General features: G+C 40.8%; 1 long non-coding RNA gene across 1 annotated transcript; it reads left to right on the forward strand.

Moving 5' to 3' along the window:
• The first annotated feature begins 321 nt into the window (after window positions 1–321).
• Window positions 322–6,371, forward strand: LOC125552483 (uncharacterized). Its single transcript, XR_007303631.2, has 3 exons — window positions 322–2,524; window positions 2,700–2,770; window positions 2,881–6,371. It is a non-coding gene; the product is annotated as an uncharacterized LOC125552483 (long non-coding RNA).
• The last annotated feature ends 3,789 nt before the right edge of the window (window positions 6,372–10,160 follow it).

Genomic DNA, 10,160 nt, shown 5'->3' on the forward strand with positions numbered 1-10,160 from the left:
TCTTCGCCTTCAAAGAAAACTAAACATGTCTGCCTCAGGTTTCTTTTCTCTTTAATCTCTCCTAATAATAATAATATATTATATATATAAACATATAAAAATAATAATATATAATAATATATAATAATAATAATAATAATAATAATAAAGCACGGATTGAGTCTTTGGATTCACCGTCGCGTCATTTTTTTGAAAAAAACCCTGTGTTTTACTGTAATTAACCCGCGCTACAGTTTTAATGCTAATAAACAGAGAAAACGTTTCGTGTGTTGGGCTTGGGCCTCGGCTCGGCCTTTAGGGTGAAAAAAAGAAGAAGAGCACGAACGAACCGGTACGGACGAGGGAAAAAACGCACGCCCCGTCTCGACCTCCAACGCGCCGCCGGCCCCCTGCCACGCTGCTGCGCACCGCCGGTCCCCGACACGCCGCCGTGCGCCGCTGCAGCCGACCCCCGCCACGCCGCTGAGCGCCGCCACCGCCTCTACGCCGTCCGCCGCCCCCACCCCTGCGGCTTTCCATCACCGGAGACACACGATGCCGGCGCCACACCATCCCCCAACTCCTCCCCCCTCCTCCTCTGCCTCCACCGCTCTTCAGCCGACCAACTCCCTACTGAGGGAGCCATGGAACTGGTTGGCCATGCCCTCGAGGTGCTCCCCGTCATCCCGTCGCCGGCTGCTGCTCCGGGCCCGCCTCCTCTCAGCTGACATCGCTGGAAATTGGCGGCACCGCCAGATCCCCCGTCTGAAAGTCCCCAAGTACCAGGTGCTTGCTCCCAGATCCGCACTATATACCCAATTTTTGCTTGATTGTGCAGATTTGTAAAAATTTCGATTTGGAGACGAGTTAGAATAACCTTGTGAATTATTGCTAACCTTGCAAGAGGCAGACAAGGAGGGTCTGATTGTTGCTGAGCCGAGCTCGTAAACGTCTCACTCATGTGGTTTTGTGCTATTCTGAATCTTCTTCTCTAAAGTGTGTTGTTTCAGTTTCAGACACAAATGTGTTGCGCTTGCAGTGCATACCAATGCATAGTTTACCGATGTGCATGCGTGTTCATTTGATTTCACTCCAGTTTACCGATGTGCATACGTGTTCATTTTATTGCACTTCAGTTTACCAATTCTTTTTACTAATCCAAGTTCAACATAATGTCTGTATTGTGCCCTCCAGACCTGAAAATTCCTACTTTTGGTTAATAAATCATGTTGTTCTCAAGACTCAACTATGGATGATCAGAACATTAGCAACCTTGAAGTAGCAGTTCTGTTATGTTCAGAATTTACTTAAAATTGAAATTTGAAAAGAGCATGAGTTTTGGGCTTTATTATTCACCAGGATCTTTTAGCGTGTGCCTGCAACCATAGCTTCCATCGTCATTACCTTAGGTTTTTCTTTTTTCCATATGTTCGGCAAAGAAAAGTCTTCTAGCGTCATTGCCTTAGTTTCTTTTCCATATGTATGGCAAGTAAAAGTGACATGCATTTTAAATCGTTGGAAGTAAGCTTTGATGTGTTGTGATAACAATTAATCATGTACCTTCATCTGCATGAAGAGATAAGATTTTTCATGATTTTGTATATCCTTCAGTTTCTTGTTGTAACCTGAAGAATTCACAAGCATTCATATGTAGAAGTGAGTAGAATTCATATGTAGCAGCGAGTCATGTTTGTATGTTTATACATTAGAGGTGTTTGTGCATGAGTCAATTGGTTGTAGCAGCAGGTAGCAAGTCTTCTCCAGAGTTGACAAAAAATATATTATTAGTGATTACTGCAACTCTTTTTTATTATTACAATTGATTTTCGCATTATCTGATTACTCCATCAATGAATCGCCATTTAATCGTATCTTTACATAAGGTTAAACTTCTATTTTTGTTTCCCTCAAGCATACCAGGTCAAGCATGGTAGAAAAGTTGAATGTTTAATACTTGTTAGATAAGCTCAGGTTCAGCAGTTTCAGAACATTTTCGATATACAAATAGTGCTTCAGTTCAAGAAGACGTGTTAGTTTTGAATTCTCCTTGTGAACACCTCTTTACTTCAGAGCATCTAAATAGTGATGTACCCACTGTAGTTAGGACTTAAGATGTATCAGAACTTTTAAAGACATTTTTCTATAGTTAGGTTAAGAGATATATGATGGTGATGCCAGTGGTTGTGCCTGCCTTATCCAAAAGCCATATATTTTTGCAAAATAGATTATTACTTGATGAGTTATTTCGAATTTGACCTCAAAAGTAAAGTAATGATGAATCAGGAACTTCATCTAATCGTCACCCTAAAGAGCATACTCCTTATGTTACTATTTCTTTCCCTAATGATGAACCAGGACCTCCATTTAATTCTGACCCTAGATAGCATGCTCCCTCCGCTACTATTGTTTATTTAATGGCTGGCCAAATGAGCTGCAGGAGCAAGAATTGCAGGATCAAAACAAAAAACCGGGGAAGAATATAATGTCAGTGTGATTTGTTGCCAACGGCAATTCTCCACTGGAGCTCTATGTACAGCAACAGAAAGTATGACTTCTTCATGAAAACATCTTGATCCTTATTTTTTCGTACTACTATTCTATAGTAACAAAACACACCATCAAGTTAGGATATCTTGGTCATTTTTCTGTTCTGTAAAACAAAACATGTTTAAAGGATTATCAATTGTGGCTGAAAACCTGTACATCCTTTGCTCCTCTAGAAAATGGAGTTTAGCCTTACAAAGAAGAAGCAGAAAAGAAACTCGGAAGTCCACCTTATGCGCCTCTGCCTGTATGTTTACAACTTCCAAGTGGCCAGATTTTATCAGTTGTTGATAGATGAAAGACCAACCAATTTATGCCTAACATTTGTGTCTCTACATTTATGCACTACCATTATAGAGCTCAAGGCATCAGCTGCAGCACCAAGCATGCCAAGAAGTTTGCCTATGGTGAGTGCATGTTGGGTTATGTGTTCGTGGCTTTCGCCACGGTCATTTTGTCCGTCATCCTGTAGTGTTGAAGGTGTTCTGGAGACACTGGTTGGCGTGGCGTTCACCAGTTAACGGTACACCACACCGTCACCGCCACCGATGGCATCACCAATGTCCGTCGGTCGAGGTTCACGGCATTGTAACATTGAAGACAGAGTTGTGTGCTCTGGTTTGTACATTGGAGTGGCCCATGACTACATTGGTCAGATTGTCCTTCTTTGCATATACGTACTTCTCAAGCAGATACGGCCCAATCAAGGGCTCCTCTTTGATGAAAGGAGAAGGATGAAGAAGTCAAGCTATTGGAGAGGTCAATTGAGGAGCTCGAAAGTACTTTATTTGCTCTCAAAAGTAGCTTTATTCAGTTTGAGTGAATTTTGTGGCCTAAGTGTTGTAGCTATTCATTTTTCCATGCATTCTGAATGTTAGTACACATCCATGTTGGTATAGAACTCGTGTTGTTATGCCTGCGTTATCACAACAACTTTCCCAGTTTTTGTGCATAAACATACATATGTGGACTAAACTCTTTCCCTTATTTTTTGTTACTTGCTCAGCCAATACATATGTATGCTAATATAGTTATTTTCGTATACTTCTAATCCCAGAAAACACAATACAAATCCTAAAAGAAGTTATTTTTTGTAATTAAAATTGCTAGCAATGACCTCTGTGTTATACGTTATGAAACATCCTATGATCTGAACATCATGAGCCTGCCTGGAAACACACATTAGCATTGACCATGAAAGAATTTTTCACTAAGAAAAGAGAGACTGATTCTTGGGCATTTTTCTCCTGTTGCAACGCACGGGCCCTTTTGCTAGTACCCTCTAAATCGATTCAAGAGATATTGTCCGTACGTCATGAACTGATGACATTGCACAGATTGCAGATTCAATCTAAAAATATATACTAAAACCGTTGGGATGATACACATGCATGTAGTGTATATGTACGAAAGATCCAGGGTGAGTAAAAACAAGCCATTCATACATCAGAGGAGAGAACGGGTTCTCCATGTGGCTCTTGCATTTAATTTGGAGCTGTGGCAACACGCGGTCCTCCAACCCCGGCCGTTTCAACCTAGTCTTGGCACTACATTAGAGGAGAGGACAAGTGCTACATGCGGCATTTACGGTCCGATTTGGAGCTATGGCAAGGCGTTGTCCTCCAAACCCTGTCGTTTCAGCCTAGTGCACTACAAATTTAGTGCGGCCATCATTGGCACCACATGCTTCCTCCCACCTCCACGCAGACGTGTGTTCCTCAAGTCGAACCCAGACATCTTGAGCTCAAATTCTGCAACACACATCAGAACCTGCAGGTGATGGAAGCGGCCCTGAGGGAGCATTGTATATGTTACCACATGTCCTAGCCTTTATAGGATCTTAAAGTTAGGCACGCGTGCTGTTTCTTAGGGACTTTAGTTGACCCCTCTCATAGCAGGAACTCTGTGGCACTAAGTACTGAGATCAATACAGATATAACTCAACTTAATTAGGCCACCACCACAAGGAGGCCCTGGACATCAGGGTTGAATACCAAAAGCAGTTTAGGCCAAAGCTCAAGTACCTATTGCCGGTAGAACGCATACACTTGGATGCTTCTTCTTCCATTGGTCGCTTCCCGCCATGGGTCTGCCTCATGCCAAGGAACCACGATGGCGTTGGATTCACAGCAGCAGCGTTGCCCTCCTCAAAATCGCCAACGTCGAGCCTCAGGTCGACGGCCTCAAGGATGCGTCCCCTGGGCGCGCCATGGCACGCGAGGCCCAGTAGCAGGAGCCACTCTGCGTCCTCCTCATTGAACTCGCCGGCGCCAAGCCTCTGGTTGACTGCCTCATCCCGCGCCCGCAAGGTAGAGCTTACGCCTGCCCTCCAATAGCTGGTTGCACCTTGCCGATTTGAAGGACTTCAATCTGATTGGTTTCTGTCTCGTGGTTGCATGCGAGCAGGAAATCGAGCCAGGGTTTTGTGAGAAGGAAATCGAGGGGATTGGATTTACCGTGCCATCCTCATTAAAAGAGGGGAAGGATTCAACCAAAGAAAGGGAAGGAGATCGGGTTGGATCAAATAGGAAGAGGAAGGAGATCGACAAGGGAGAAGGAAGAACGGAATCGGAGCGATGGAGAAAATCGGGTAGACCCCGACATCGTGCAAATACGGTTTGTTTAGGAAAGATTGTGCTCTTCTCGTTTATTTTAAATCTAAGCCAATCTTCATAATTAACGCAAAATCGAAGAATATAAAGGGGTGATGTATGGATAATAATGAAAGCCTCTGTCCTTTATTATTAGGTAAAGATAGGGGATTCCACCTACTCCCGGTGAGTGATGATATTGCGTATGGGGTTTACCATGTATTGTGCACCCCCACCAAACCCAGCCTAGCCCACACGGTGGCATCTAGGTCCTTTCGTGTTCAGCATATTTCATCATTGTTGCACTTTGATCCTATGTGCTTGAGGTGTCCGGAGGAGGAAACTGAGGATACGGTACAATGTATGCTAACTAACAGAGCCCTAGACTAGATGGTTCTAATGGTACGTTTCTGAAGGAAAAAATGGTGGTGATTTGTCAAAGATTAATTCATCCAATTGCACAAGGACCTTTACAAGGGAAACCTTAATACTGGGAGTATTAGCACTACATTTGTCACTCTCGTTCCTAAGAAAAGCAATCGGAAACTACCTCAAATTATAGGCCCGATACGTCCATTTTGCATCATGTTTTTATATTGATATTTAATGCATTGTGGGCTGTTATTAAACATTATATCACAATACTTATGCCCATTCTCTCTTATTTTACAAGGTTTACATGAAGAGAGAGAATGCCGGCAGCTGGAATTCTGGACTACAAAAGGAGCAAATATTAGAGACCTATTCTGCACAACTCCAAAAGTCCTGAAACTTCACGGAGCACGTTTTTGGAATAAATAAAAAATATTGGACGAAGAAAGTACCAGAGGGGGGCCACCAGCCAGCCACAAGGGTGGAGGGCGCCCCCCGACCTTGTGGGCCCCTGGCAGGCCTTCGGTGCCCATCTTTGTCTATATGGTGTCTTTCACCCTGGAAAAAAATCAAGAAGAAGCTTTCGGGACAAAGCACCGCCGTCTCGAGGCAGAACCAATCTAGGGCTCCGACGGAGCTATTTTGCCAGGGAAACATCCCTCTAGGAGGGGGAAATCGTCGCCATCGTCATCACCATCGATCCTCTCATCGAGAGGGGGTCAATCTCCATCAACATCTTCACCAGCACCATCTCCTCTCAAAACCTAGTTCATCTCTTGTATTCGATCTTGGTCCCAAAACCTCAGATTGGTACCTATGGGTTGCTAGTAGTGTTGATTACTCCTTGTAGTTGATGCTAGTTGGTTTATCCGGTGGAAGATTATATTTTCAGTTCCTTAATGATAATTAATACTCCTCTAATTATGATTATGAATATGCTTTGTGAGTAGTTACGTTTGTTCCTAAGGACATGAAGTCTTGTTATAAGTAATCATGTGAATTTGGTATTCGTTTGATATTTTGATGAGATGTATGTTGTCTCTCCTCTAGTGGTGTTATGTGAACGTCGACTACATGACACTTCACCATTATTTGGGCCTAGGGGAAGGCATTGGGAAGTAATAAGTATATGATGGGTTGCTAGAGTGATAGAAGCTTAAACCCTAGTTTATGCGTTGCTTCGTAAGGGGCTGATTTGGATCCATATGTTTCATGCTATGGTTAGATTTACCTTAATACTTCTTTCGTAGTTGCGGATGCTTGCGAGAGGGGTTAATCATAAGTGGGAGGCTTGTCCAAGGAAGGGCAGCACCCAAGCACCGGTCCACCCACATATCAAATTATCAAAGTAAGGAACGTGAATCATATGAGCATGATGAAAACTAGCATGACAACAATTCTCATGTGTCCTCGGGAGCGCTTTGCTTTATATAAGAGTTTGTCCAGGCTTGTCCTTTGCTAAAAAAGGATTGGGCCACCTTGCTGCACCTTAGTTACTTTATTTACTTTCTACCCGCTACAATTTATCCTATCACAAAACTATCTGTTACCGATAATTTCAGTGCTTGCAGAGAATACCTTGCTGAAGACCGCTTGTCATTTCCTTCTGCTCCTCATTGGGTTCGACACACTTACTTATCGAAAGGACTACGATAGTTTCCCTATACTTGTGGGTCATCAAGACTCTTTTCTGGCGTCGTTGCCGGGGAGTGAAGCGCCTTTGGTAAGTGGAATTTGGTAAGGAAACATTTATATAGTGTGCTGAAATTTATTATCACTTGTTACTATGGAAAATAATCCTTTGAGGGGTTTGTTTGGGGTATCTTAACCTCGACCAAAACCACAATTAGTTGCCCCTCAACCTATAGCACCTACTTAAAATATTTATTATGAAATTTCTTCGGCTATGATAGAGAAACTGCTAGCTAATCCTTATACAGAAGATGGAACATTACATCCCGATATGCACCTAATCTATGTGGATGAAGTTTGTGGATTATTTAAGCTTGCAGGTATGCCCGAGGATGGTGCCAAGAAGAAGGTCCTCCCTTTATCTTTGAAGGGAAAGGCACTGACATGGTATAGTCTATTGGATGATATTGGATCATGGAACTATAACCGATTGAAATTGGAATTTCATCAGAAGTTTTATCCTATGCATCTGGTTCATCGTGATCGGAATTATATATATAATTTTTGGCCTCGTGAAGGAGAAAGTATCGCTCAAGCTTGGGGGAGGCTTAAGTCAATGTTATATTCATGCCCCAATCATGAGCTCTCAAGAGAAATTATTATTCAAAAAATTTATGCTCGGCTTTCTCAAAATGATCGATCCATGCTCGATACTTCTTGTACTGGTTCCTATATGAAGAAGGATATTGAATTCAAATGGGATTTGTTGGAAATAATTAATCGCAACTCTGAAGATTGGGAACTCTACGAAGGCAAGGAGTCAAATATAAACCTTAAGTTTGATTGTGTTAAATCTTTTATGGATACCAATGCTTCGTGATTTTAGCACTAAATATGGACTTGACCCTGAGATAGTAGCTTCTTTTTGTGAATATTTTTCCACTCATGTTGATCTCCCTAAGGAGAAGTGGTTTAAATATCATCCTCCCATTGAAGTTAAAGAGTTGAACCTATTACAGTTGAAGAAGAAACTATTACTTATAATGTTGATTCTATTATTCCTACTGCTTATATTGAGAAACCCCCTTTCCCTGTTAGAATAAAGGATCATGCTAAAGCTTCAACTATGGTTAACAGAAGTAATATTAGAGCACCCAAACCTACTGAACAAATTAAAGTTGAACCTAGTATTTCTATGGTTAAAGATCTCTTGGTTGATAATATTGATGGGCATGTTATTTATTTCTGTGATGAAGCTGCTAGGATTGCTAAACCCGATATGAAAGGTAAACATAGACCCGTTTTTGGCATGCCTGTTGTTTCTGTTAAAATTGGAGATCATTGTTATCATGGCTTACATCATGTGGGTGCTAGTGTGAGTGCAAACCCTTATACCTTATATAAAGAATTTATGAATGATATTGCACATGCTGAGATAGAAGATATTGATGTTACTATTAAGCTTGCTAATAGAGATACTATATCACCAATTGGGATTGTTAGAGATGTTGAAGTCTTGTGTGAGAAGATAAAATATCCTACTGATTTTCTTGTTCTTGGTTCCCCACAAGATAATTTTTGTCCCATTATATTTGGTAGACCTTTCTTGAATACTGTTAATGCTAAGATAGACTGCGAGAAAGATATTGTTACTGTTGGTTTAGGGGATATGTCTCATGATTTTAATTTCTCTGAATTTCGTAGAAAACCCCATAATAAAGAATTACCTAGTAAATATGAAATTATTGGTCTTACTTCTATTGTCGTGCCTCCTACTGATCCTTTAGAATAATATTTGCTAGACCATGAAAATGATATGTTTATGAATGAAAGAAGAGAAATAGATGAAGTATTCTTTAATCAGGGACCTATTTTGAAACACAATTTGCCTGTCGAAATCCTTGGAGATCCTCCTTCGCCTAAGGGTGATCCCGTGTTTGAGCTTAAACCATTACCCGATACACTGAAATATGCTTATCTTGATGAAAAGAAGATATATCCTGTTATTATTAGTGCTAACCTTTCAGAGCATGAAGAAAAGAAATTATTGAAAACTCTGAGGAAGCACCATGCCGCTATTGGATATACTCTTGATGATCTTAAGGGCATTAGTCCCACTCTATGTTAACACAAAATTAAATTGGAGAAAGATGCTAAACCGGTTGTTGATCATCAACGGCGGTTAAATCCTAAGATGAAAGAAGTGGTAAGAAATGAAATACTAAAGCTTCTGGAGGCAGGTATAATTTATCCTATTACTGATAGTCAATGGGTAAGCCATGTTCATTGTGTCCCTAAGAAGGGAGGTATTACTGTTGTTCCTAATGATAAGAATGAATTGATTCCTCAAAGAATTGTTATAGGTTATAGAATGGTAACCGATTTCCGCAAATTAAATAAAGCTACTAGGAAATATCATTACCCTCTACCTTTTATTGATCAAATGCTAGAAAGATTATCCAAGCATACACATTTTTCCTTTCTAGATGGTTATTCTGGTTTCTCTCAAATACCTGTGTCGAAACAAGATCAAGAGAAAACCACTTTTACTTGGTATTTCGGTACCTTTGCTTATAAACGTATGCCTTTTGGTTTATGCAATGCACTTGCTACCTTTCAAAGATGTATGACTGCTATATTCTCCGACTTTTGTGAAAAGATTGTTGAGGTTTTCATGGATGATTTCTCCATTTACGGAACTTCTTTTGATGATTGCTTAAGCAACCTTGACCGAGTTTTGCAGAGATGTGAAGAAACTAATATTGTCTTGAATTGGGAAAAGTGCCACTTTATGGTTAATGAAGGTATTATCTTGGGGCATAAAGTTTCTGAAAGAGGTATTGAAGTTGATAAAGCTAAAGTAGATGCTATTGAAAAGATGATGTGTCCTAAAGATATCAAATGTATAAGAAGTTTCCTTGGTCATGCTGGTCTCTATAGGAGGTTTATTAAATACTCTAAAATTTCTAGGCCTCTCACTAATCTCTTGCAAAAAGATGTTCCTTTTGGTTTTGATGATGATTGTGTAGAAGAATTTGAAAT

This window comes from Triticum urartu, chromosome 4A (assembly GCF_056163025.1).
Source record: "Triticum urartu cultivar PI428250 chromosome 4A, HENAU_Tu73, whole genome shotgun sequence".
NCBI classification, from domain to species: domain Eukaryota; kingdom Viridiplantae; phylum Streptophyta; class Magnoliopsida; order Poales; family Poaceae; genus Triticum; species Triticum urartu.